General features: G+C 35.4%; 1 long non-coding RNA gene across 1 annotated transcript; it reads right to left on the reverse strand.

Annotated features, from left to right (window-relative positions):
• Window positions 1-20,984: 20,984 nt before the first annotated feature.
• On the reverse strand, window positions 20,985-26,160 carry LOC149792185 (uncharacterized). Its single transcript, XR_016423277.1, has 4 exons — window positions 25,853-26,160; window positions 25,188-25,323; window positions 24,747-24,776; window positions 20,985-21,586 (listed from the first exon to the last, which is right to left on the reverse strand). It is a non-coding gene; the product is annotated as an uncharacterized LOC149792185 (long non-coding RNA).
• Between the last annotated feature and the right edge of the window lie 1,595 nt (window positions 26,161-27,755).

Raw genomic sequence — 27,755 nt, forward strand, 5'->3', positions numbered from 1 at the left:
ACAGATAACTCATACAAAACGTTCAGTATATAGTTGACTGATCAGTCTACCTTAAATAACTACGCTCTGCATCAAAAGTACCAACTTCTGTGTTTAACTGTCGTTCTGTTGAATTGTTGGTTTCAAAATAATTGTAAGCTCGGTACTATGAAGTAAAATGAAAACTCAGTGATATATATAGAGTAATTGCTATTTATGTCAGCTTATGTGTTTCATTTTTTATCCTCTCTCTATCTCTCTCTCTCTCTCTCTCATTCTTGTATTAGTCGGTTTAAGTTAGCATTTATCATCATCCTTAGCGCTAGAGTCATCGTCGTAGGACAAAAGCAAAAAACTTCTCTAAGTTCGTCAGTTCGTGTATATTTTCCCATATCTCTCTACGAAGGCTTATTGTGTGTGTGTGTGTAAGTGAGAGAGAGAGAGAGAGAGAGAGAGACAGAGAGACAGAGAGAGACAGTGACACTAAGAGATAATGAGACAAAAAGAGAGAGATGTAATTGTTGTTGTTCAAATACTGTCAAAAATACCAGTAACATGATTTGTCAGGAGAAGATATTATTGGAAGGTTTTAATAGTAAGAAATGCAAAATACCAGACAAGGTATATTAGTTATTGAACGAGTAATAATGGTAAAAACATTTAGTCAAATATAGTGGCTACAGCGGCAGTTGTATGTATGTATGTATGTATGTATGTATGTATGTATGTATGCATGCATGCAGGTAGGTAGGTAGATAGGTAGATAGGTAGGTATATATGTAGGAAGGCAGTTAAGTACATATGTATGTATGTATGTATGTATGTATGTATGTATGTATGCATGCAGGTAGGTAGGTAGGTAGGTAGATAGGTTAATAGGTAGATAGGTAGTTAGGTATATATGCATGTATGCATGTATGCATGTATGTATGCATGTATGTATGTATGTATGTATGTATGTATGTATATGTGTTTGTGTGTATGTATGTATGTATATATGTATGTATGTATGCATGCATGCAGGTAGGTGGGTAGGTAGATATGTAGATAGGTAGGTATATATGTAGGTAGGCAGTTTGGTATGTATATATGCATGTATGTATGTATGTATGCATGCAGGTAGGTAGGTAGGTATGTAGATAGGTATATAGGTTGGTAGGTAGTTTGGTATATATGTATGTATGTATGTATGTATGCATGCAGGTAGGTAGGTAGGTATGTAGATAGGTATATAGGTTGGTAGGTAGTTTGGTATATATGTATGCATGTATGTATGCATGCATGCAGGTAGATAGGTAGGTACATAGGTAGACAGGTAGGTATATAGGTAGGTAGGCAGTTAGGTACGTATGTATGCATGTATGTATGTATGTATGCATGCATGCAGGTAGGTAGGTAGGTAGATAGGTATATAGGTAGGTAGGTAGTTAGGTATATATATATGTATGTATTTATGCATGTATGTATGTATGTATGTATGTGTGTGTATGTATGTATGTATGTATGTATGTATGTATGTATGTATGTATGCATGCATGCAGGTAGGTAGGTAGGTAGATTGGTAGGTAGGCAGTTTGGTATGTATATATGTATGTATGTATGTATGTATGTATGTATGTATGTATGCATGCAGGTAGGTAGGTAGGTAGGTATGTAGATAGGTATATAGGTTGGTAGGTAGTTAGGTATATACGAATGTATGTATGTATGTGTGTGTGGATATGTATGTATGTATGCATGTATGTATGTATGCATGTATATTTTCTGTTGTACATACAACAATAAACACTTACATATACAATAAACACATATGTCCAGTTATGATGATACAACAACAAAAGATTTTTTGTTTACATGTGCAGCTCGTATTCGGTATGCAAAGTTATAGGTTGCAATAAATGACTGATATACCTCCAAATATCACCTCCAAGGTGTAACTATATCAGTCTGTACTATTAGACAACTCAAAAAGTCCACAAATGTATGAATATATAATTGTAAACATTATCACAGTTGCAATACTGTCGTAACAGTGCCAGACTACACGTATTATATTTAGCATGCTATTGAACAAGCACACAGCAAGGTTTCTGGACTTCCCTAGCTCTGCTCATTGCAATCGTAATAACTACGACAACAGTTAGGGATCATACAAACACTTGTTTATTAGAATTTTCCTTAACAATAATTCGTGACTGATGAATAAGGTATTGGTTGCAAATAACATCAGATTATGTCGAGTCGGCCATGAAGAAAATTAGCAAACCCTTAACATACAATTATAAGAATCTAAAAGAAAGACACGAAGCTAACAAGGTCTTGTGATTTAAAAAGGTGATATAAATATCCGCACTTTTAACTCAAATGTGAGCGTGCGTGTGTGATTTAGATTCTTAACGTAGCTTTAATAAATTTTCAATAATATCACTACTATGTCTGCAGTGTGACAGTTTAGAGTTATGTCTAGCACAGGGGCATCATGCCGCAGACATGAAGCCTGATGTCCCACCCAGTCACATCATACTGACACCAAGCCGACCGGTCGTAACACTAACCTCTTAATGGTGAGCGCCAAGCGAGGCAGTTGTTAGTACCATTTCTTAAAGTCATTGGCATGACTTGGCTGGGGTTTGAATCCGCGACCTAACGCATCGAAGCAAACGGTGAAACCACAGGGCCACCGGAGTGGTAACTCAAATGTTGTGATGTCTATCAGGAATGTAGAACGTAATTTTTTAAACAGTCTTTGGATGGATTACAGGTGTGGTGATATAAATTATAATTTTTACTAGAAAGGCTCAGCTTTTTATATTGCAATTATGGATCAGTTAATAACAATAATCATCCAGTGACATGATATAAATTTGGATGAACAGATCAGTAATAAGTGTAACCGACTAAATCGTTTAAGTCAATATTTACAACACATAAATAAGCACTCGTAAATGTTCAAAGTCAATATTTACATACACACCCACAGCCATATATATATATATATATATATATATATATATATATATATATATATATATATATATATATATATATATATAAGAGAGAGAGAGTTCAGTTTTAAACATCATATATATATATATATATATATATATATATATATATATATATATATATATATATATATATATATATATATATATATATATATATATATATATATATATGTATATATATATATTTCAGTTTTAAACAGCAGATGTTGAATTGGTCCTAAGGATCAGACACAACTTTGCTACTGTTGTTGTTTTAGGGTTTAGCGCCATTTTTTTAGCACAAGATGGCGGCCACCGACCCACGAAATGTTACTTGAAATCTTTCTCACATAACCTCATTGGGCGAATCCGAGACTCGAACTCACGCTGACAGAGGTGAGATAGCAGTGATTTGTAACGGTAAACGCTTTAGACCACTCGAGCACTTGGGGCCCAGCAGAAAGAACTAAAGAATAGGCTAAATTTAAAGTATGGACAACCTGATTTTTTTAACAGCTTTGTTTTAACTTTTATATTGACAAGCGCAATTTAACATTTAGCCAATTCTACAATTCTAGATAACAATAAGATTATGGAATGATGACCTATTAAAGTAAATGGCTTAGGTTCCTTTAGAATATTCTTCTGCATACGCATATTTAGCCTTAACTTACTATACCAGGTCTTATTTGAAGATGTCATGTAAGTTTTGTGATTTTATATATTTTAACGCTTTCCATAATTCCTTAGAAAATATATAGACTATACCAAATTGTAACTATACTACTTTGGACGCCTATTCAAGATTTATGCGCAATAATTTTTTTAATTTTATTTCTCTTTAACGACTACTGAATCAAATAAAATAAACTCATCTTCTCATATAATCTATTCATTGAAACACTAGGTCTGAACATTTCATCGGGTAGTATGATACTTCGGAGCAAATATAACCAGATGACAGCTTTGCTGTGTATAGAAAAGGTGTCAAAACGTTAACGAAAATGGAGTTTGCTTTCGGGGCATGGGAATTTTCATTTGACAATACATTTAAGGGCATATAAGAAATTTTGGATATATAGTGACAACGTCTTCAAAACAAATGTAATGTTCGAACCCCGGTGGAGAGCAGCAGAGAAGGCGAACAGACCACATGTTAGAAGTTTCATTTATGAAAACTAAGGCCTCCTACGAAAACGAAAAAGTTACGCCGATAACGCGAAACCGAAGCTTCTAACTTTCCGAGAGTCAATCTCTACCGGGTTAGCTCTTTTGTTAGTTTTTTTGTTTGTTTGTCATCGTCGTTTTTTAGCGAGATTGCAAGGCGTTTACTGCCATGACGCATCAGTGACGTCGCACCCCCTCTGCTACTATAATTACATCATTGTTATATCAATAATGGCTCCAGCGTTGGAGTCTCACGCAGCTACATTATGTCGAGAGCGACTAGAAGCAATTAAAAATATATTCCAGTCCGTGTTTCTGTCAAAGAAAAGCTACAATCGCGACAAGAATCTCAAGTTGAATTTGCGGAAAGCGCAGAACAATTGTTTAGACCCGTTACAAAAGTTACTGAAAGAGTTTCAACGGCTACTAAAGGTCTTCTTCCGCCAATATTACAAACTGCCCAACAAACCGAAAAAGTCGCAGAAAAAACTAAAAAAAAACAAAAACAATTTAAATAAATTTCAGCTGATATAGTTGCTGCTTAACCACAACTACAAAAAGAAATACAACAAGTACTTGATAATGTTGACAAAGTATATAATGAGGTCGGCGATGTAAGGGATCTTGTTACTCCAAAACCAAAACCAAAAGCACCAACCCAATTTACCGGCGAAGGTCGTACAATACCGCTAGAGCGGAGTTTCCCGAAGTAATCCTTATGTTAGATGACCATGACTGATATCAACGCAGTTATAATAAAATGTTCAAACATATCCCACACAGCATTGGACATGGGCGCACCAGTTCCAAAGGATGAATCGATACGTGATTATAAATTGTATTGTTATGACTACCAGATCAACGTGGAAAGATTGATTTACAAGTCCATAATACAAGTAGATACTTTCTATCCGCTGCGGCTTTTGTTGATGTAGAAGGTTCAAATATAAATTCAGATTATACTGTACATGCAGATGATGCTAGAATTGGTTTTGTTAATAACGGCATCATGGCGTTGTTAAAGAGCACTACATGCTCAATTGATGGAAAACATATTGAAACAAGTCAGAAAGATGTCAAATTAACCACAACAATAATAGGTTTAGCAAGATACTCTGATGATTCTACAAGATCAGTCGGCCGCACAATTAGGTTTGCGAAGGACACTTCCGACCATCCTAGCGACATACAGTATACTATAAGACGAACAAGAAACAATGCCGATAACGCTGACGCTGAGTGTGACCGGTGGGTCATGGAGCTAATCCAGAATTCAACCTAGAATTTACAACGAGTAGATCAATGTTGAGACGAGGTTGTAGAGGTTTGTCATATATAATTCCACTGTCAAATATCTTTGGATTGTGTAGAGGTGTTAGAAAAGTTATCTTTGGAGCTAAACACACAGATATTCTTGTGAGAAAGGCTACCGACAAAGACGCTATCTGGAGACCTATTGGTGATGCTGGTAAAGTGATACTGACAAAACTTTCGTTGTGGATGCCGGTAATGACTCCAACGATCGCTGAAGAACAGCGACTACTATTTTATGGATTCAGGTGGTAAATCATTGCTATCATGGTTGACATCAACCACGGATAGTATGCAAACTAACATTAACGGACAATTTACATGGCATATAGCATCACAGCAAGGCGTTTCTGCACCGCGTTATATTTTTATTCCTTTTCAAGTCTTATGAGGCATCATTTTTTCGTGTTCCAAGACGTATTGTTATGATGGTATCACATGATTATAACTTTAAAAACTCTATGTAGTTTAAGGGTAGATTTATCAGTAAAAAAATCATTTATTTCAAGTTTTCCATGATTAAAAGGTCATACAGATACACTAAGACCAAAGCATCTGAGTGATTGATATTACAGTTATCAAAATTTACAACGTACAACATAACATAAAATTACAACACGAATACCACAAGTGACAAATGACATGCACACCTTTTGAGTTTTTTTTCCCAACTTTGAACCTTGAGCGAGGGATTTGACTCTGGTATTGTAGGGTGTGAACCTAGTTTCATCAGAATATATATAGGGGTTACAAGTGACAGCCGGAAAACTAGCAACTGGCTTACATTATTCTTTATTGTGACCTTGACCTAAAAGGAAGAGTGGTATGACTTAATACACAAGACAATGTCAATACAAATTTTATATAATAGGCTAAAGTTTCATTTAAATGTCTTCACTGGTTCATCAGTTCTATCTACACATCAATACATGAAAACAGGTTATTAATGCAGGAAAGAGCAAAGAGTTTTAAATAAATGTCTAAAATAATGTTGATATCTATTGGTGTTTCTGCCGTAGAGTATAGAGAAAGCTTTTCTTTGCTGCAAGCAAAATACACAGTACAGTTATTCAGAATTCGATAACAACAAATCTTATTTAAATCTTGTTCAAGCAAGCTTCAATTTTCAAATCTAAAAGTAGATGTCCATCTACAAATTTCCTTTTGAAAAGTGTATGACGTGCCCGAAAACCTTTTGTAAAGTATATCGTCTTGCCACCTTAAAAAAAAATTAATCACAAGAAATAAGAAATTCAAATAAGTGTTGTTTAATTTTCTTTTTCCTTTTGTTTTTATACATCTTACCAAGCATTCATTCCACAAAGAAGAGTTATCTAGCTGAAATGACATTTAAATTTACACCGGTCCACCAGGAAAATACCTTGGAAAATGTTTGCTTCTTATCTTCTTGAAATTTTCAAGTAAGCAATCATGAAAATTGAACTGTGAAAGAAGCCAGGTGATCTTTTTTCTAAGGACTTTGCGAGGACTTTAAAAAATGTCAGGACATCCAAAAGTTATTAGGAGTATTTTATCTTACAGAAAATGGATCATGCGCCCAATCTGAACTGCATACAGCTCATTCCTAATTGGGCCACATTCTTAAAAATTAGTTATCCTTTTTATTAATGTAATTAGGAAGGAACTACTGCAAAGGGACTTTATTCCATCTAGCAACTGTTGTTTAATTTGATCCTCACAATTTTATCCCATTTCATTACTTTAGGAAAACATATAAAGAAAACTCTGATATATTTCAGACGATATTAACGTTTTGTATTCCCTCACACAAATTCATGGAGCTTCAAATTTCAATGAGTTTTCAATGTAACTCCTCAGATTCAATGATGTTTCAAGGTTGTGTGAACCACGTTGGTGTATTAGACACTAACTAAATAGAGGACAAATGACAAATTAACAATTTACAGTCTATACTGAATTATTTGGGGACACAGTAATTCAGTAAGTACAACACCCCCTCACTACTGGGCCATTTATTATTACAAATTTATTTCTATACTGTGAGTATAGTCACATATCTCATTTTTGTATGACCGCTCCGGTGGCCTAGTGGTTAGAGCGTCCGCCTCGGATGCGGGAGGTCGTGGGTTCGATCCCCGGCCGAGTCATATCAGAGACTTAAAAAATGGTACTAACAGCTGCCTCGCTTGGCGTTCAGCATTAAGAGGTTAGTGTTAGGACTGGTCGGCCTGGTGTCAGGATAATGTGACTGGGTGGGACATCATGCTACATGTCTGCGGCATGATGCCCCAGTGCTAGACATCACTATAAACTGCCACAATGCAGACATCGTAGCGATATGACTGAAAATTTTTTAAAGCTACGTTAAAAATAAAAATCACATTACATCACATCACATTTTTGTATGCACAATGTATTTCATTTAAGGTTGTCTAACTACAAGGTGATATTCCATGGCTTCCATCAACATCTTTAGGAGGTGTGTGTGTGTGTGTGTGTGATTTGGATTTTAACGTAGCTTTAAAAAAATTTCAGTCACATAGCTACGATGTCTGCAGTGTGGCAGTTTATGGCGATCTCTAGCACTGAGGCATGATTACACATGATTACACAGGCATGTAGCATCATGTCACACCCAGATACATTATCTTGACACCAGTTCGACCAGTCCTAACACTAACCGTAATGCTGAGCGCCTACCGAGGCAGCTATTAGTACCATTTTTATAAGTCTTTGGAATGACTCGGCCGGGGTTCGAACCCACAACCTCCCTCATCCGAGGCGGACGCACTAACCACTAGGCTACGGGAGCATTCAGATATAAAGGGAATAATATATATTGGATAATTGGGGGATATACAAAAATGGCATATTGTTCAGAAAGTAATGTAGTCATGCATGTATTTATGGATGTATGTATGTATATGGTTTAGGGCCCGTCAGCACAATATTGGATACATTGTGCCAATTTAAAAGTAAATAATAAAGAAATAACAAAGAATTGCAACAAAAAAACCTCTCCAAAAACATGTCAACAAGATAAAAGATAAAATGTAGTGTTACAGCTTTGTAAAGGTTAAACAAATCATTACATTACAGGAACAAAATTTCTTATATAAACTTCATGCCCCCTATCTATGATTTTCTCTGGCGGTACATCACCCTAAAGATTCTTCATCTTAGTTCACATAAGAAGCATTTGCCTTGCAGTTTGGAAGTTGATGCACTTGACGAAAATTTATTACAATGTCAGTAGATAGGAAGGGATTGCACTCTGGTCCAGGTTCACCAATTAGGAACCAATGCCCATGTCATTTGATCACATTCTTTCATAAAAATTTAGCACATACCTTTATCAAAGTTCTTATATGGTGTGAACTGTATATGGTAGGGTATACATCAACATATACAAGGCATTCTATAAAACTGGAAGTAGCAGATACAGATTTTAAAGTAACATGAGGGATTTGGTCGTCCCCCAACAGGGGTACAGGGTAACTGGTTGCTCTGACAGATTTAGGTGGGTAAATTACTCGGCTAATGGTGCTTGGATAATCTCCAACATTACCATAGGGCAACATTTAGCAGGTACTCATCCACTTATCCAACTTCGGAAACAATAAAATTCGAGTAACTGATGCCCGCCCCCACTCTCAAAACACATACACTTTTTCAAAGGCCATCACGGAAAGAGTTCTATCAAGGATTGCTTGTTTCAAATTAGATTATGTAAAGCTAAATTATGAATAACATGCACTGTAAGCTGGTCGTTTAAACCTTATTCATACAATGCTCAATATCACAACTGACATAAAGCTACTATTGGGTCAAAACAAAAATAGGTGGCAATAACTTCTATAAAATAATGAATGACGAGTTAACATAGTGACAATATATTTCTTTACAAGTCTGGTTGGTATCAAGCTGTATACCAAGTTGGATTGTGATCCAAAGATGATAAGGAAAAGAGTTACTGTTGAGAAACAAATGTGGGTGGGTCAGACAGTCAGTGGCTACCACTTCGCCAAATAATAATAGAGAGAACTGTCAATCAAACGCAGACCAAGTCTCATCAGTATCAAACTGCATACCTTCCTAATCTAAATGAAACCCAATCATGATAACAGAAGATCTTGTGAAAGTGGGTGGGTTAGACAATCAGGGACACGAGAGTTATCTTCAGTTTCTAAAATATACACCTATGTGATATAAAAAAATTTGCAAAATATCTTTGATTTTATGAACTGATGACATCTTGACCACAAATCATCCATCAATATCAACACAGGTATTAAAGGTTGATTTAATTGACTAGAACACAGTGTGCTAATAAAAACCTATGCGGTCATGAGCTAAATAAAAAACTATGCCAGTAAAATGTTAAATGTGAGTCATAGTGACCATCTTTTGTTGTAACGGTGTTGAACTGAGATAAATGAAGTAATCCAGTTCGATGATTCTACCATGCACAGAACATTTGGAAATAAATTTAAAACAATATAACGAAAGTCAGTGAAGCATGATATGTGGGTCACAGTTTAATAATTTTATGATAAGAGTATAGCACTGATCAAGGCGCAACACCTGACCAAGATTCATAATTCTTGGCATAACAATATATTCATTGGGTGCAAAAGAATCCTCATCGGAATGCAAAGACTTCACCAATAATGTGATACGAAACCCACTCCAAACTACTGAATATAATATTGGAAGAAAGAATGGTTGAAATGCAGTGAGTTTGTACATATTTATATGCCTTTATGAGTGCAGATGCTGACATCAATTGTAGTACTATAAATAGCTCCTTTTTTAATGAAACTGAATTTTTGTAGACTTTGGTTTTTAAAAATATTTTTGAAATCTCCCTATTAATTTGTTTAAAACATTATACTATTTTTAATATTCTTCAAAATGTCTCTTTTTGCAGATCATAATGTCTTTTGGTCAGAAATATCAGCCATCATTTCAACCATATTTACCCATACAAATGTTGCACACATCCAAATGTCACATCAGTGGATTTCACTTTTTGCCTGATATTCATTTGTTCCTTTTGCTAATCAATAAATTCGGTGCTGGTTAATGTCAACATAACGTGATTTGACACACTGTACATTTATCCAACTAATCAGTTTGCATATAGGTTACTTTTATCCAATTGTCAAGTTTTAAAACATGTGTTTAGTAACGAAGAAATATGAATTCATTCTACTTAACACAATTTGATAATGCCCACCCAGCTGCAAAAATTGCATGAACATAACTGCAATACAAATCCATCTGCCAAATATTGCATGCCCAGGATTGTATTACACCTTACATCTGCAAAGTTGCATGCCCAGAATTGTATTACACCTTACATTTGCAAAAGTTATGCTCAGAATTGCATTACACCATCCATCTACACAACTGCAAGAATATAACTGCATTACACCATTCATCTGCAACATTGCATGCCCACAACTGCATTATACCATACATTTGCAAAATTGCATGCCCAGAACTGCATTACTCCATACATCTGTAATATTGCATGCCAAGAAATGCGTTACACCATACATGAGCAAAATTTCAATCCCAGAAATTCATTACACCATACATCTGCAAAATTGCATGACCATAAACTTTGATCAAAGTATATGGTCAAAAATAAACTTTTAAGGTAGTAACCCTTGTTTCAGTCATGGTTGGACTGTACCGGTAGCCTAAGTGGTTGGTGTGTCCGCCTCGGATGCGGGAGGTCGCAGGTTCGAGCCCCAGCCGAGTCATATCAAAGACATAAAAATGGTACTAGCAGCTTCCTTGCTTGTCACTTAGCATTAAGAGGTTAGCGTTAGGGCTAGTCAATTTGGTGTTAGGATAATGTGACTGGGTGTGACACGATGCTATATGTCTGCGTCACGATACCCCAGTGCTAGACATCATTATAAACTGTTACACCGCAGACATTATAGCGATACGACTGAATATGTTTTAAAGCTGCGTTAAAACTCCTAATCACACACATTCTTTCCGTCATGGTGACCTTCTCCTTTGATCTTTTTGACGCTAAAATAATATGGGTTTGCTATGTACAATTAAAGATATTATTCAAAAACTATCAATCGTTGTTCGATCATTGATTTTGACCCTTCTCTTTCTTTTTACCCTAAAATTGACAGGCTACTTCCTTACCCCAATCGCTTGCCATCCACACAATGTGGTCCATGTATGTGATGTATAAGTACTTTATATGTGCTAAAACCAGTTTTCTTCTGTCTGCCACAATGAACTTGATATTGGACCTTTTGCATAATTTTGACCCCAGAATCAATATACTTTCCTAATAACCCAAATGCAAGCTATTACTAAGCTTCAGATGGTGAAGACCGAGTTATTCTACAGAAACAATGATTGTAAGAGATGTCCAGATACAGAGACAGAAGGATGTACATTATACTATGCTAAACGGCATGGCAAGCATATAAACAAAATAATAGACTCATTTAACAGAACTTATTTATTTCTTTGACTCTTTCTATCGGAAGATATGAATACATCTTTATTTATTACTGTTTGTTCAGAAGATGGTTATAGAACCAAAATGATTGCTAGATGGGTCACCAGATTAAGATATATTATAATAAGCATTCCCAATCTAGTGAAATCTGCCTTACAGACCTGAAGTATTTGAATTTAATGCAAATGTTGATATCTTGCAACACAGGGTTTTCTTGTTCACATTGAATTGGACTTGTGTACCTTTTAGTTCTACACGCTGACGCCCTGTACTAGGGTTGACGCTTGCTTATTAATAAAGCATTCCCTGCAAACCTTTCTAGATTTGATGCTGAGCTAATTTATGGTCTGATTGAGTTGACCTTTAACTAACCCTGTTATACATACGAAAATGAACAAAACCTACTTTACAGAACCATATAATAGCCATATATCCACTCTCCACACACTCTATTTCAACATTTAACGTGTATTAGAACTTCTAAAAATGCTATATTAAGTGGTAAGTTATTTGAAAAATATATCCGTATAAGCTCATTAATTCCCAATTAAATTGTAACTACATAACTCTATTTTAAGCATTTTACCCCTAGTAAGAGCTACAAATTTCACAACAAATGGTCACCAAACTAAATATTTGGCTATATGGGGCACCGACAAGCACACAATGCTGCCAATAAAATGGTTTCTTGTTTCAAATGCATGTCAGCCTGAATTTTAGCCTAACCCGCATCGACAGAGTGGCTAGAGATAACACGTTAATTATCAGGAATCACTGCTACTAAAATTAACAGTAAAAAGACGTATCCCTCTATTGTAGACATATGATTATTAAATTTACCACGAGAATTTAGATAATCGTATAAAAATGTGTATTCTCGTCTAAGACATATATAGATATATCATCATCTTAAATAATTACATTTAGCACTGTAATAGACAGATAATGCAACACAGGACAACATACAGACGAAGAACCATACCATTAATTAAATTGCCTTTTTCAGTTACATATTATTACCTAATATAAACACATTAGTATCTAAAGTTGAAGGGAAAAACAAATCGAGGTTGAATGATACATGTTCCCTCTTAGTCAAAATGTATACAGAAGTCATTCTTAAACAATGTACAGCCCGCAGCCATGTAGACAGTCCTTTTGAAAATATGCGTATTAATGAACGTGCTTAATTAGTGATAAGTTACTATTGCAGGCGAACTCATGCATTTTATCTGTTTTAGTCACTAGCCAGAAAGGTGGTATGCCCTGGTATATAATGTATACACTTTTACAAAGTATTTTCTACTTTAACTGTTATATAAACACAAGGCACAAGTGGACCTGATATCACTCACCTGGCAATAGGTAATCTAACCTCTGACCATGTCACAATATTTTCATATGTTTTGTTTTAAGAATATTACCCAAGGTAAACTATACCTAAACTTCACTGGCGTATCATGTCAATTTTACTTATTTAACAACATTCTGAAGAAAATACATTCTTTCCAAACCTATGTCCATACTTTATGTGCAGAGTCTCATTTTCATATTTTTCCTTATCCAACAGCTCGATGATTTAAACCAGGCGTGTGAAAACTGAGGCCTGCAAATTGTTCGGCCATGACCATGATGCCAATCATTTTGAAAATATGCATTTTAATTAGTATGCATAATAACAGATAATGAGTTGTTTGACCTTAATAATTGTATTTGTTTTTGGCGCCCATGCTCTTGACCAAGTTTTATCTGAATTAGATTAGACAACATCAAGAGAGGTAACAAGCACAGCCAAGCTGATGCAAGAGCATTGTAAGAATACATGTGTAAGCGTTAGTGTTACGCTACCCACGGTCTACTTGGTAGAAACCTTACACAAAGTCCCCTCTTGTTGCAAGAGGTGTGGGTTGGCGGACTGTACCTTCTTTCAAGGTGTCCGCTTAATTTGGTTTTCGTTATCTAGAAGTTGACCGCCCTCGATATTCTTGCCCAGTTCGAGTAAATATAAATATGTGGTGAAACTTATAGGTGGAATATATAGAGATCTGAGCAGATATATAGAACAAACCAACACGAGCCACCGTACATATAAACAAATAGTTTAATAAATTACATAAAACAACTGTGCGAATTCATTACATCAGGAATAAACTCGGCTGTTAGATATAAAACTTTCACCGAATTACAAAAAAACAAAAGACAAATATATTTAAATAAAGTAACCGATATGTTCTACTGATAGTCTTAGTTCATCATAGGATCGAGTGAACAATCGAAGTCAATGCCTTGTACGATTGCATAACCTGTTTCTCCGGTTCACTCTACTTCCACTGTAGGTGTTCCTTCGACTTTTGTCGGTCTTGCCTCTTTCGGTCCTCACTCTGTACGTAGCACATAGATTCACAGATACGTTACAGGATAAGACTCAGAATACATCTCAGAATTCGTCTAAGAATTATGACGTCGTACCATACGTCGCATGAGTTATTCTCTCCCTTTTAAAAAATATAAATAGAGACAACCTAAATTTTCTGTTGTTTATGATAACAGGGGCTTTTGCATTATTCCCCATCGTTCTCAGATCTTACTATCGGTGCTAAACAGATGCTAAGGCTATCAGTCGGCTCCACATGTCCTATAATGGCCCTAGTTAGTTTAATGGCTAATTCATCAGACATTAACATCACACCTTAACACCACACGAGGCATAACGGTTCCAAGGCAGTCTCAATGTACACAAGTGAATGAATGGAATACATTAGATGGCTTCCACGTCTTGTACGGCAAATACACATTCATCCTTAATCATACAAAAAATCTTCTAAATTCGGTGAATTCACACGGGTTCTAGTAACTCATATTAACTAATGTAATGCATGAAATTCTTAGGACCTAATTACTATGCAAACAATTGGTCAAACTTATCTTCAGAATATTATTGTACGACTTCCTTTGCATAAACTCAACACAGCTATACTTCAAAAAGCAAATTGATATACGAATGTTGAAATTAAATTCATGCAAATATAAGTAAATAAATTCAGCAAAGCATTATATATGGCATCAACAAATTACATGGAATTGTCACAAATGTCTTTGAGCTTTCAGCGTTCCTCGCTTCTACCGCCAAATTTGTTCGTCGGTTTTTCTTGACAACAGTTTTACGAGAGAATTTCTTCCAAATTCTCCGGGTGTCTTATTAACTTGTTTCCTCTTGCAGCAAAGCTTAGACTGATTCAAATTTTCGATGTGGCGATATTAAAACTAGGACATTTAGTGTGGGAAACACGCCCTTTATGTAGTGTAACTAATCAGGAATAAATATGTTTGCCGCCTTTTTACAGAGGCGCCAAATCTGGGGTCAATTTGACCTTCTACGTTTTGACTACTGGTCACTGGAAATTCTCAATTTGTGACAGTTTTAACATGAAATCCAAGTTTACCGTGTCAATAATAGTCTATCTGTCTGCTGTATAAACAAATGCCTAACTAAGAATGAAATTCTCCTCTCGAAAAGACATTGCAGATCATTACAGTGTGGCGACTTGATACGCGCCTGTCCCCACAAGTCTAATGAGTTGTTCTCTGGTCTCAACTAATGTGTTCTTCATGAATCGCCAGAATGTTGCCCTTTCACAACATGCAAATCTCACTTATAACAGATCTTATATAAGAATATGATGATACAGTATAGAGTTATTTACCAAGTCAGAGCTAAATCTGATCGAATGTTTTTCTCCAGAGTTATAAGATCAGCCAACTGGATACAATATTTGCATATAAATATGCACTGATTTTACTCTTTGACCATACTCATCCAACATCTTGATTATTTAAGACTAATGAAGAAGTCTGATCAAAACCTAATTAGAAATATAGCTACTAGAGTTGTGGATATCTCTAAAAAATCATATGCAAGATCACATCATTAATATATGTAGATATTAGTCTGAATCATATTCAACTGATATCTTAATGATCTTAGCCTAATTACCAAGTTTCATGAAAATCCCAACAAAACTAAAACTGCAAGAGCGGTACATTGACAATTATATACAAAATCAACTCCTTAATATCCATAAATCTTGCTAATAATAGCAAGAGTCCCTCAAAGGGAATGATGATATATTGGTAAAATAGAATTTCGGACCATTTCGTCTTTTCAACTGCTAAGTGTTAAAACTATCTATTATACTCCTCAATAATAAGGATATTTATGGTTGTCATGCACATATTGAGTGTGTTTGAATGATTTGGATTTTTAACGTAGCTTTAACAATTTTTCAATCATATCGCTAATTTCTGCAGTATGACACTTATACTGATGTCTATTACTAGGGCATCATGTCGCAAACATATAGTATCATATTCCAACCAGTCACATTATGCTGACACCAGGCTGACCAGTTCTAACACTGACTTCTTAATGTACCAAGAGAGGCAGCTGCTAGCACCATTTTTATAAGTTTGAATCTGCAGGGGTTTGAACCCCGGACCTCCCTCATTTGAGGTTGACGCTCTAACCGCTTTGGCCACCAAAGTTGTCGATAAACATATTGGTGTCGTTTGGCACCATTTTTATTTATGACAAAATTGATAGTATTTAAAGACTATTGGAGAACACCGCATGTCATGATGATCACCCATTTAGAGGAAGCAGTGACAACACAATTATGAAGGCAGTTGTCATGGCAGCCATAATGGATATATAACCGGCACCATTTTCTTCTAGGACCAACTAGGTGTCATATAAAATCTATTGGTAAGACCTCATGTTGATATTGTCATCCATTTGGAGAGGAGTAGAGATAACTATATTTTCAAGATATGACTTTCCATTCAAGAGGCGTATCAATAATAAGATTTTCAAGAATGTTACTGTGGCAGTCATATTGGACGTCAGATCCTCACTATTTTCATTTAAGACTAACTGGACATCATAAGAAGGCTTCTGGTGAAGCCTAATATCAATACGACTTTCCTATTAAGTAGAGTTATGACAAGATTTAAAAGAAGGCTACCATATGGGCTATATCTGATGTCAGATCTGCACCATATTCATTTAGGACCTGCTACCTGAATGACCGGATTAACTATGATGTCCAAGCCAGTAAGGCATAACTCAAGAAACCGTGATCGAATGCAGGGACGAACTTCCAAAGAAGACATGGGCTACAAATCGGTTCAATTCTAACAGAAAATTTTATAATGCAGCTGTATGCTCTATGACTTCTCAGTATTAAGCATTATTTCAATCAATGATATTTCTCATAAATGTTTAGCTAATAATCTATTTACACAGGTTATATTAAGTGTATTGTAACATAATGAAAGTATAACTTGTAAAATATTGAAATTATACCTGCTTATATGGGAAGTTTGTACACAAGTACTCACTATTAATTTAGCAATAAAATGAAGAAGTTAGAGAACATTATTTAAACAAATGTCTCACCTCATTGATATTTGTCCAACCATCAAATACAAGAACAGTTCGTCAAGAACTCTGGATCACTATGGTGCTTTCTGCACAAATTTATTCCAGTAGATAGCATACATTGTGAAAACAGTTGCTTAAAGGTTTTATTCCAGTCTTTATCAAAAGCACATGATTTGCCCAATACTGAAATGCCTAGCTTTATGCCAGGATTTGTTCTGTTAAAGTTGATCTAATTCAGTTAGTGATCTTTTTAGATAAGCTTCGTAATTTGTTGTTATTGATGGTGGACGTGGCCATATTTGATGGCGTATTACCATCATTTGTACAAATGTAAAAACCCCATCATGCCAGGATAACATTTGTAATTTTTTGGGGCAATCCAGTGAATACTGTAAGTTTCATTACTAAAATTTTCATATGCTGCATTTCGCTGCAAGTCAAAAGAGAAATATTTGGTGTAAACATAATATAAGCAAATTGATTTTTTTTAATACAGGAATCGACATATGATGATTATAATATAACCATAGTTTCATGGTAATCCATCTAAATGTGTGAGACTAGGTGCATCCAGAAGATTGTGACATAAGGATGGATGGATGAACAGAAGGATGGTAAGTCATTATTAAAAATATTATTATTCGCTTTTCTTCCTGAATGTATGTTTGTATTAGCATAGGATATTCTTATATATCCCTGTCTCTGGAGAGATGGTGGGAGGTACACTAAATAATACCAACACACCTCCTTCATGTACTGAAAATGCTCCACCCACTAATTGGCACAATTATGTTTTTTAATTAGTTTGAACAAGTGGTTTCTAGAGCAACGTGTTTTGGGTGCATTTGATGCAGTCTTTAAAACAGGAATTATGGCGACATCAAATATACCAACATACGATACATGGAAGCAATATGTTGGTACTTACTATAACCATCAAATTATATAATGGCAGAAATGGGTATGCGCAGTTCGTTAGGAGTTATCAGCAGAACAAACAACATAACCTCTGATCTGAAGGTGCACTATGCTACAGCTGACCAGGATCTTTGTTTTTTGCAGTTAGTCTTTAATTATAAGCAAGTAAGTGTTAATTTCAAACAGCAATCACAAAGTTCTTCCTGCTCTCCAATATTCACCCCTGTAGCCACACAAAACACACACACTAGCAGACTTCATGAGTACCTTTACGTTCACAAATTATTGTATTTTTGCTTTGATAATTTGCATTAATCGGTTGTTCTGCAATATCATGGTAATATGCTGCAAGGAGCAGTGGATCCCGCTAAAGTAGTCATGAATTTTGTTTCGAAAGATTAATATGTGTAAGAAAGCAAGAACAATGAATGCTAAGCATGTAAGTAATTTTTGCTCAATAAACAATGGCTGTAACCCTCGTGAATGCATATTGTAATTCTATGCAGACTTGGTCATTCTAGCTGGCGTATAGTTGTTGAAATAATTAGTTACACATCAACGACGAATGAATTCGATCAACGGACCATGGCTAGAGAAGATGGGACTAGATGTTCTCGCTCCAGAGTCATCTTAGCGAGCAAAGGTTAGTTCAAACGCATAGTTCTGCATCAGCGATAAAATAAGTGGACCAATACATGTTGGTTACATTATATGGAGTAGATATTCCGGTTCCAGAATCGTCTTAGTGAGCAAAGTGTCGCAGATGCACATAGTTCCACATCAGCGATGAAAGAAGTGGATCAATGACCCTTGGCTAGTTGGGACGGATATTCTGGCCTCGTGTGAAGATAAGAATGAAAGAAAACTAAATGTTGCTTAAACCCAGCTGTGTTGATAGAATATGTTTATACTGTAACGTGATGGGTTCAGAAATAAATCCATTAAAAAAATTCTGCTATTTACATGTTTATTCACAATATGCACTATGTACACTACTTTAGCCTTGTGCTGCATTACACAAGAAAACCAATACTTTCCTGTAGAATTACAATGTAACAATCCGTTAGAACAGAGAGAGGGGAAATCTAATTAATCCTTTCACACTGAGAGCTACAAAACCTCTCTTCTCTCAAGTATGTGAATCTTATTAACACCACTCTCCCAGATCATATTTCATTCTAATTAAAACCGGATATGTGACACACGAAAGCAAGGATCACTGCCCTCAGGCAGACAGTAATTAATAGCTCTAATTGTTTCAAACAGTCCTACTGGGAAAACATAATTGCCCCTATCATTGTAGCAACACACTCCGCAGGTATCTAATTTCATCACACTCCTCCCCTCTTTGAAAACATACGTCCCACATGCTACTGAGTCAATTCAATTTCTTCATATAGATTACAATGAACTTGTTGTTTTGACAGAATTTATATTACCGTATCAGTACTTTTACGACATCGCGAATTCACATCATATAAAATTAAATATGAGATATAAAACTTTATTTTTTTAATTGAGTCAGCTAAATCATATTTACACACTGAACAACTATGCCCAACAAAATAGTTCACAAGTATTTCTAAGGCAATTTAGGCATTTGCACATTTCTACCAATTTAAGTCATTTGACAATCACGGAACACAGCCCCTTTATTGAGCCTAATCATATCTTAGATTAGACCAACAAGTTCTTCTCCACCTTTTATTTTTGTTTTGACTGGCGGCGGAGACCAACGGCGGAATGCACTAATTGTGCTGAAGCGTCCGCCTGTGTATAAATCAGATGATCGGACCGCAAGCTATTAATTAATAAATTGATTTTGACTAACCTTTGTATCCAGACGGTAAGTATAATCCCTCTTCTAATGATCCACTGAGTTGAATCGTTTAGAACACTCACTTTTTAGTATAAGTCCCTATCAGAACAGAACACCTGTGTATTCATCTGCTGTTGACCTCATATTTGAATTAACTACGCATGCGTGTAAAGCAGCATCACCACAAGGTAAGAGCAAGGCGTGGGAACCGTCTAGCGCTGTATATATCACTGCGAACTGACTAATGCTTTTGTGGGAACTGCCGTTACGGCATAAATTTAGGAGAGAGAGAGAGAGAGACGTCATGTCAGAAATGTGAGATACAGTGAATGATACATAAATTGTAAAAAGACCACAAACTGTATTCAGATGTGAAAATATGATACACAGTAATAATAATAATATTATTATTAATATTAATTTATTATTATTACTAGTGGGACTATTTTCAATCATATTAAATAACATTTACAATGGCATAAATGGAAAGTTGACATATATACATATCTACATGTTAATACTTTACATTACTTATAAGAAGAACATGATTATTATGATGAACATTAGCAAAAAACATCTGCAATGGTATTTATGAATACATACATACATACGTACATACATACATACATGCATACATAAGTACCTACATACATGCATACATACATGTTAATACTTAACATTACTTATAACATGATTAGTATGATGAACTTTATTAATAACATTTAAAATGGCATTTATGAATACATACATGCATACATATATACATACATACATACATACATAGATACATACATACATACATACATACATACATACATAAAGACATACATAAAGGAATACATACATACGTCTGTCATAATTTTACATCATAACTTATAACATGTTGATAATGTTATATTTTAATCAAAGACAATATTTTCTTCTTCCCTTGTGTCTACCGCATTGAGAAGTGTTACAACAATTTACACAAAAATTACATTTGTCGCAAGAGCATATATTGCAACTTCCCAAGGAACATTCTTTCAAGTCAGCGGGAAGTGTACCCATTTCGAGGATCCACAATGCCTAAAGAAATTTTCTTCTTAAACAGACATGCCGACTTTTGGCAATTTCTATCATGTTTTCGACTTCATCATGCTTGTCCTGTAAGGAAGGAGACAAGCATAACCTTTTCTCCCATCTCTGGCACATCTACCAATCTCTTGTCAATAGATCAGAATGCTCTTTGAGCATCCGCAGTGAATAACGATATCTATATCGCTGATTTGGATCCCCATTTCGAGTGCTACCGTAGCAACGAGACAGCGAATTATGCTTTCGGGTCTTCGAAATTCCTTGATAATCTGTGCTGTGTCTCCTTTTCCGTGGAGGAATGATACATGTCAATCAAAAGTGTCTTTGCTGTTTTTTCGCCTGTGTATACTTGGTCTCCAATTTCTTCAACCAACCAGGACCAAACATTAAAAACAGCACTGTATGTTCTGAAATAATAATAATAATAATAATAATAATAATAATAATAATAACGATTATTTTCATATGAAATATTCCCCGCACTGCTGGTATCAGAGCATGTACATCCGACTCACTTCCCCATCTCCTGTTTTGACTGCAAATATAAACTTTCTCGTTCATATTTTAATCCCTCGCGAAACAAATCGAACACGCACACACACACACACACAAGCACACAAATTGTCATTGTTGTGTGTTTGACCAGTGCCGTCGCATTTCAATTGTTAGAGGGTCAGACTCGAAATTCAAGAGCAGCTAATTCATTATAGCAGACCAGCACGGGTCGACTGCCCTAATGTGTCATTGTGAAAGACATTTCGCTCCCACAGCATGAAATATTTATTGATGTTTTTTAAAGAGCACACACACACACACACACACACACACACACACAGAGAAAAACACACACACACACAAATTCACAATGGTGACAAAGAGAGCCCTGAAATGACACAAAGAAAGCAGACAGTTTCTAGGAACAACTTATCAAAACTTGCTGAATATATCAGACTGAGTTACTGACAAACGTGGGCTAATACGTTCTCCTAAAGCATACTACTGCGACTATTATGTCTACAAAAAAGACAATGATTAATTATGAAAAGCAAGAAATTTGCTACTACAATTATTACTACGACAGCAACAACAACATCACAAACAACAGCAATACTACTACTACTACTACTACTACTACTACTAATAATAATAATAATAATAATAAGAATAATAATAACAATAATAATAATAATACATGAATATTTCCTGTCGCATTTGTGGTGGGGTATCATATATGTACCTGCAATAAATAATTGTCTTTTTGGATGACAGCCTCGTCTATTTTGATGTGATGAAGAAACCACTTGAGGTCTTCTTCACAGTCTGCTGATGCTTCAGCAATGTCTAGGAATATGTTAGACCTGCACAATTAGTATTGTTATTAGTACTAGGAGTACTACAAACTATTTATATTACTATTTTGTCGTAATAAAGAATGACTACAAAATGCCTGAAAAGTTTCTCCTGCGTATGACTATTATATGTTGCTCAGGTTTAAAATTTAAATATTATTGTAACAAATTTATCAAACATCGTATGTTTTATTTTGCTCCACTAAGATCACATAAATGAGATTATAATCGATGTCAGAGGCAGCAAGGATATTCTTATCTAGTTATTTTAATTTTGTATTTTCTTTTCACTTATCTTTAGTGACGTTAAGGTGGGAGTGGAGTGGAGGGTGAAGGCGGGGTCAGTCAATGATGCCCAAAACAATCCAGTACGACTTACTTAATTTCGATTATACTCGTGCGCAGCCATTCGGTTATGTACGAGTGGCCAAGTATTGACGAGGACATATATATGTAATTGTATTTCTTTTCCCGTTCCAAAAAATAGGTATGCAAGGGTGGAAACATTACCTTTGATCTCCTGTCATCGCAATGCACAAAATGTAGGGTTAATCTGTTTAATAGCTGGAGAGCAATTTGCATGCACCTTATAATATACACTCCATCCTTTTATGAATAATTTGGATAATTGGATAATAACAACAGACGCTTTCCTTCGTTCTCTATGGAATAACAAGTGTATACTCAAGATTATGTTCCTGTATCATTGTCATTCATTGTATTCCCAAGGTAATCAAAAGAAGAGGTATTAAAGAGCAGTCGGGGTCTGAGAAGTCAACGCAGAGAGAGAGAGAGAGAGAGAGAGAGAGAGAGAGATAGATAGAGAGAGAGAAAAAAAAAATCAAAACTGGTGGGAGGTTTGGCATCCCTCTACTCACATATAGGAAAACTACTATTGTCTTAAATAGGATAAGAAATATGAATAAAGGGAGAAAAATACGCATGGACAGCGTCATACTTTTATTTTTACGAATATATATTAAATATTCTACCATAAATCTTCAAAAACAACAGACTGACCAAACTCATAGAACCTCCAAGATATTTAAACCATATAAAATATATCATTTTGAGATATATAAATAATGACAAAATATGGACGGAAACGAAAGATGAGATCATATACACAATCATAAAACAGGAGTTTCATAAGAAAACTCAAGTTAGGGTAGAAATCACAAACCCAATGATGCAATGGGCGACAGTGTGGACGAAATGGAGACATATTTTATATATTAATAATGTTAATGATAGGAAAATCTATGATGAAATTATAAACTATACTAGTGATGCAATGATAAGATGCGGGAAAGATATTTTAAATAAAGTGGCTACTATAGCAAACATACAGTACGGGCTTGTATATATAATATATAAATTATTAACTAAGAAAATTACACATCAATATAAATCGAGATTGGGGAAGGGTAGAATATAGCTATAACGATTAGAAACCTGCAGCCAGTCCAAACAAAAACACAAAAGGCTTATAGCAAATACAGAACAGTATACCATCACACACATATAGCAAACAATGGACCATAGATCCATGGTAAGGATCACTAGAAATATTACTTTCAAACATGTCAAGAAAACCAGCCAAAAGGTGTAATGCCTAAGGAGGGGAGTACTAGCCAAAATGAAATAACTTTATGTATGCAATTATCAAAAAAGGAAAGACCAACCCTATCAAAAACAAAGCAAATATATTTTATTCCAAATTCTTTTTGAATTTTTATGCAATACCCACAACAGGCGATGGGGGAAAGTTACAGATATAACATCCTATATACAATTTTATAACAAAGGGGGTTGCCTCAACGGCCTCTTAGCTTAACATAGCTAGAAGTCCAAGGGACGACCAAAGATAAGAGAGAGAAAGAGAGGTGGGGTAAATGCCTATCTGGTAAGACTGCGATTGTGATTGTTCTACTTGGGTCAAACAAAAGATACTTAAATATATCTTCTTTCACTTTTGAGGTACCTGTAGCTGTGAGCGCAACCCAAGTACAGCCAGTGAAATTTCTCAGGACTGAAATTTCTCGAAATTCTGGTCTGAACTTTTCACCCCTTCAATGATGACAAGTGTTTTTAGCCGCGAAATGGTAAGATATGAATTTATATACTATGTGTATGTGTGTGTGTGTGTGTGAGAGAGAGAGACAGAGAGAGTCAGAGAGCGAGTACAGATACAATTGGTGATATAACGAATTCTTACAATAATCGAAGATCGGTCGAATGGAGAACACTAGCAAAAAAAAAAAAAAAGAAAAAGAAACAACAACAATAGCAACAGCACACAACATGAACATCAACAATACAAAAACCTGGCTACAAGAGAAGAACTATTCTGGATCAAACGTTCATTTATTATTTTTCGTAAAATTGATGATGCATGATTTATGTTCAATTCTTTGAAAAATTTTCTTTGGGAATGTTGACTTTTAACGGTGTCAATACATTACAACCCATTGCGTTCATGTGCTCATTCATTACCAGTATCAACCAGTACGAGACCGTACAATATTATTAGGTGACGTATACAACATGATTAATTTTAAATGAAAAAGGTAACACATTTCTATAATAGATTATGCATGATGATTGGTTGGTTAAAATTTCGAGCTTTAAATTTCAACAGATTCAAAACACTACATACCATTCTGAAACGCAGTGAGTTTCGTCATAAGCAATCAGACATAACTGATCTCGATGTGGCTCATCTGACCATAATGATCTGGACATTATTGTTTCAGGTGATGCAAGTATGAGCTAGGTCTTTTCCAAACCTTCACCTGCAACATATATTTTAACAAATAATATTTCGCAACGAAATATAGCAAGTCGATGTACATCCTGTTTTACCAAGTTTCCAACATTATTAAAATATAGTCAGTTGGATTTATTTCCTCTGTATACCATTAGCACTGTTGATCTATGGTGAATCGTGAGCATAACCTAAACTAAATTATGTGTGTGTGTGTGTGTGTGTGCGTGCGTGGTCTCCACAATGAAATCTAAGAACGTGGGGGAGAAAGCTTAAGAAAAACAAGCACAAAAATGTTAGCATTTTACTCTTAGGAAGACAATCTCTACAAGATGAGTAATCTTTTAACAAAACGTATAGAGTACGAAGTAATCATGAACATATTAAGAAACAAATTAGTTATTATTTCAGTCTGATATGGGCAATGTAATGTCAACTTTTATGAATCCAGATCATCTGAAAATTTTGGCGACTTATAATTCAGACGAAAGTTTTGACGCATGTTGCTGGATTGCATCGAATTATCAACTTGTTTTATGTTGTTCAAACAATAATACCTGTCAGTGATATTTCACCTCTTTTCAGCTAGTTTGAGATACAGGCACACTCAATCCCACGTTCGCCTAAATTTTGACACTGGTCGGTGATGAGACTAACTAGTGGCGAAATCACCAAGAAATGAAACTCTTGGTAGGTTCAATCTGAGCGAATAAACAAATAAACAATAGACGAGAAGAATATTACTATCATACTAAATTATTGTCTCACAAAATGTAGATAACATTTTCAGATTGACAGAAGTGGGAAATTCGAAAATCACTGTCGTAACATGTTGAAGCAATATGCGTTTGCATGCCTGTGTGTGTTTCAGGTAGAGCAGCTTTAATGTTCATTTTTAAAAGAATAGATAAGGTTTGCATTTTGTCTAATGAACTAAGTTATCAATTTGGTTTAATTTGTCTGTGTGTGGGGGGGTCTGTTTTGGTATACCTGTGAGGACCTGAGTTTGAATGCACACCAACATCTAGAGGATTAGACTATATTGTGAGGACTTACACAACAGTCCTCGAAATGTTTCGTCGGCAAACGGTTGAGAATGAAGATACAAGATGAATTACGCGTTATTGTGAAAGTCCTCACAAAGTCGATAATGTCTGACAGACATTTACACTCAGTGTGTATTGTTCACACAATTTGCGACACTCCTTGGGTTGTATACTGGTGTGCAAACGCTTAGTCAATCAGAAGGCGCGTGACTTTTCATTGGTTGTCATCCAATGAGAACATCGCTACTGTGCAGTGTAACGGTAAGTTTCGTATACCTATAAAAACGACTCATAAAATAATTTCTAGTATTATCAGTGATTTTTAAAAAGAAATACTTTTGTAAAATGGAAAACAGGTGATGCCAGCAGAAAGTGCCTTATTTTAAGCCCGGTGCGGCTGATATAGTGCAGTATTTGTGGCGCGTGATTTGGTGTGTACATGGATTTTACTTCTTCGAGACTGAAATGGACCTAACACTTGGATGATGGCAAGACGTATTGGATCAAACTGGTAAGAAACAAATAGATTCTGTATAAAATTGTTTATTATATTCGTCCAAAAGAGCTGTTCGTTCCTTCATTAGTTATCATCTGTGACAACTTTGTTGTATCCCGTTCCACCCACAGGGACTCGTATCTTTGTTTAACATTGACCTGTCATACATGGTCCTGTTTATCATATTTTCATGTCAAAACAGTTCACATTGATGTCATTACACCTGGTAAACGAAGAACCGGTTATCTCACTCTCTCTTTCCATTTCTTTTTTAACTTGATTGTCGAGAGAGAATATGAACTTTATAGTACAAGAAGAATATTGTGGTTGTTCTTGTTTCTTTATTCCCAAAAAGTCCGAAATGAAAAAATATTTGTTTTAAAAAAAAGTCAGATTTTCAAGGAAAGAAAAATGGAATACCCCTGTGTCAGTACCTGATACCTTTGAAAAGTTAATCCCTTTCAAACTAGTACAGTTCTCTCTCTTGATGAAACAATATATCCCCCAACAGAAAATAAGGCTCTGCACATGACAAAATCGTTGACAAACATACTTGGTTACTATAGTTTGAATTCTGACTTGGTATCTCACAAGCAAGAGTGTTCCAAAATGACGTTCTAATGGACTAGTCAGCTACAAGTAAGACCTAGTGATTCACAGGACTATGCCGGTTGGAGGTCCTTACCTCATCGCTGATTCTGTAGCCGGATTGATCTGAATAGTAAGGGACGAAACATACACTGATATTATTTTACTTATATCTGCCCGTCCTATCATTGCTGTTCTGACTGTCCTAACACTTCCGTCTTTAATATTTGACCACACACCATCCGTTGCTTAATAGCCATGCCAAGGTGTGATTGTGTCATTTAATTCATTTAATTTCTAACCTGACTGTAACCCGAGTGACCATAACAA

Source organism: Sinohyriopsis cumingii, chromosome 9 (assembly GCF_028554795.1).
Source record: "Sinohyriopsis cumingii isolate HCF-2022 chromosome 9, ASM2855479v2, whole genome shotgun sequence".
Taxonomy (NCBI): Eukaryota; Metazoa; Mollusca; class Bivalvia; order Unionida; family Unionidae; genus Sinohyriopsis; species Sinohyriopsis cumingii.